The following is a 3,263-nucleotide window of genomic DNA, read 5'->3' on the forward strand; positions in this document are numbered from 1 at the left end:
GTTACGGAGCCGCCCACGCGCCCGAAAATATCTTATAAAGCCGAGAGGCCTTGGTTTCGAAATCAGTATTAATCATTCTCTGAATTATTGACATCAAAAACATTTCAGTTTGATGTTTTAATATTCTCCTAATCTGCGTTACAAGTAAATAGGTCGTTGCACAAAAATACGTTGATTGACAAAGAATTTTCTGGGACATTTTTCTTATTTTACAAATCATTTACAAAATGTCATCTAAAATTAAAACTGCAATCATTTAATTACAGCAAAAAGTATTCTCTTCAAAATACACCTATTTTCCTTGACCCTTGATACTCAAACGCAAATGTTTGTTAAAATCACAGACAAGACATCCTCTAGACTGAGCATAGTAGCGCTACCTCCTCTGCCACAAATATACGGTAGTTTTACTCCAATCTCGAATCAAAGTGTCTTTGTGTGACGTACGTGTCTTTGAACGGACGAATCACGGCACGCGACTCGCTCACCTCGTCCCCCGCACCCCAGTATTTTTGGCAGCATCGGTTTCATGAAATAATTGCTCTAAACTCCGTCTAGAGGATTCCTAGTCTATGGTTAAAATTTAAACAACATGTCGCAGTAAAAGTTTTTTTCAGTGTATTATTGGGCCAACCTGTAATTATAAAGAACACTACTCACTTGTATTCCTTTCAAAGTATGATTAAAAACAGAATGTCTAATTGGCTAGATAATATGCACGTTAACTATATGATTAAATATCAAAAAGAGTAGCAGAATATATGTTGCTTGCCTACTATGTTCCTTGCTACCATGTCGGTTTATTCAGCCGCTAAAAACGGTGTCTCCCCTATATTAACCTGCCATTAAATCATTTGTAATAGACAAAAGGGCCAGTGATATTTTTGTATCAATATCTATACTTACCTTAATTTCTATCATATTATCTGAAAGTCATGTAACATCCATATACCCGGACTTCTGTTTACAGATTCATGAGATCAAATTAAAAACGAGATCAAGAACACTTATTTTCGGCGCCGTAAAGAAAATTACAAAATTTATTTAAAGAAAATTTCGTTGGACGTTAAAATTTTCATTAAAAGTTATGTAAATTGATTCCATGCACTTCAGAATTAAATAATGAAAATAACATTGATTTAAAAAATAAAGTCGAAACCGCTTGTGGAGCTCGTGTGTCTTGTACAAAAAAATTAATTGTACAGATCAATATGAGCAGTATCGGAAAAAAATGGGAAGATATTTATATAGATGTAAAATTCAAACATGTTCTAAATCTACCGTTATACTAAAGAAAGCTCTAGGGGTTAGTCGATAAGAAAGAACAGGTGTTGTGAGATGGGGCGGCTGCCAGGAAGCGTGTGCGCAGGGCGATGACTGATAAGCGTATAATGGTGATAATGACATTGTAGGTAGCACAGGTAACAGACCTCACAGTCGGCAGCAGCTGCGCGCGCGTTCGCACGCTCGTCCCGCGGTTCCACTAGTTCCACTTCTGCGCAGTTCTACTCAACGCCAACGGACGCTATTTTTAAATTCGCTTATAATTTTATTGTTTGGACCAAAATCTAGAGACGAGAAGTGCGCGCGCCGGTCGCTACACAAATGCCAACTGCCAATAATATCGCGTTCGCGGCCATTCGGACCTTAGCCAGGGCCGGCTTCCTTAATTTCCTGACAGAGAACGTTGGTTCTCCAGATATTTACCTTAATTTCCATGTTCGAAGTTTTTTCCAGACAAACAGTTCAACCAGTAAAACCAGTAAAGACCAAGGCCAGAAACAAATAAACTTGAATATCTACTAAACAAAGCAATATTCGTATCAAGTAAACAGTTGAATTATAAACTGATATAGATAACATACACTAAGGAAATTGTGATCAGGTCCATCGGTGGCAGTTAGCGGAGGTGGACGTGGTTTTAAAGAAACAAATCAAAAAATATTGTTCCATAATTGTAAACAGATGAATATTAAAACATTTTAATTCTACAACATAACCAAGGTAGCCATTATAGTGTCTCAAAATTAATATTTGCAATTGCACTAATCTGGAGAAACGGACTTTAAAATTAAATTAAATTATTATTTCAAGCTCGTGGCTCATAAAATGTTAGTTATGTACAATAAAATAAAAACTTAAAACTATGCTTTGTCATTCAATCCTGAAATCTAGATTAAATTGAATGTCATACTTGCAATTAAAATATGAAATTCTACGATCAAAAACTACTTGTCAGTGTCCCTCAATCGAATTAATCTTCGTCCAAGTCTAGAATTTGAATTAAAAATTCTTGGTGCCTAATGATCTTTCAAATGCAGGAACTTGGAGGGTTCAGTTCGAGCGAGGCCATTTTTCACCTCACCCGTCAATATGTCTGCACTCTGCAGACTGTTTTAGTAAAAGCGATCCCGAGAAAACTTGTCTTACAGTTTGTATTAGGGGATATTATTGCAATGTTCTGCCGTCAGAGTGCAGCACTAGCACCCATCATAAACCAAGAGTAACTTATACATACATACTGTGCCTTAAACTGTTTTTTGACAAGTTTTCACAGACAGTAGAATAGAATAGAATAGAATATGATTTATTTCAGCATAGGTACACAGTTATACAGTACATACACAGGAAGAAAGAAAAAAAAAACTTATAACTAACTTGTACACTGTCACTACACTGAAAAAGGTGAACACTCAGCATGATGCCGGGTCCTACTGGAGTAGTACCTGACGCTGGTCTTCCGTGAACACCTGTAGGGAGCGTAGTTGCGCGCAGCTACCAGCTAAATACAGTAGAGTTAATAAGATAACTATATTAATTGTATTAATTACGATAATACACAACGAAGCGGCAATGAAGCAGTTGACATCAAATGATAGTATGACTAGCATGGTCTGGAAAATGTAACATCCATACTTAATATTATAAATGCGAAAGTGTGTCTGGCTGACTATATATATAAATACAATACATAAAATAAATAAATAGTCTAAACAGTTACAGTAGGTAAAAATTCGAAATGACTCTATTTTTTGCTTATCTTTGGTTTTTGAAATGGCTCTGAGACTACTTTTTGCTTTGACAGAAGATAACTTTTTAGTTTAACTTTAAAAGACTGTAAAGAAGTTAGTTGCTTAAAAGGTGGTGGCAGGTTGTTCCAGCATTTTGTGGCGGTATACTTAAAACTGCCACGAAATGCTGCAGTTTTGTGTTATGCTGCAGTAAAATATGATATAATATTATGACATGAATACATCAAGGCG

This window comes from Cydia amplana, chromosome 1, assembly GCF_948474715.1.
Source record: "Cydia amplana chromosome 1, ilCydAmpl1.1, whole genome shotgun sequence".
NCBI classification, from domain to species: domain Eukaryota; kingdom Metazoa; phylum Arthropoda; class Insecta; order Lepidoptera; family Tortricidae; genus Cydia; species Cydia amplana.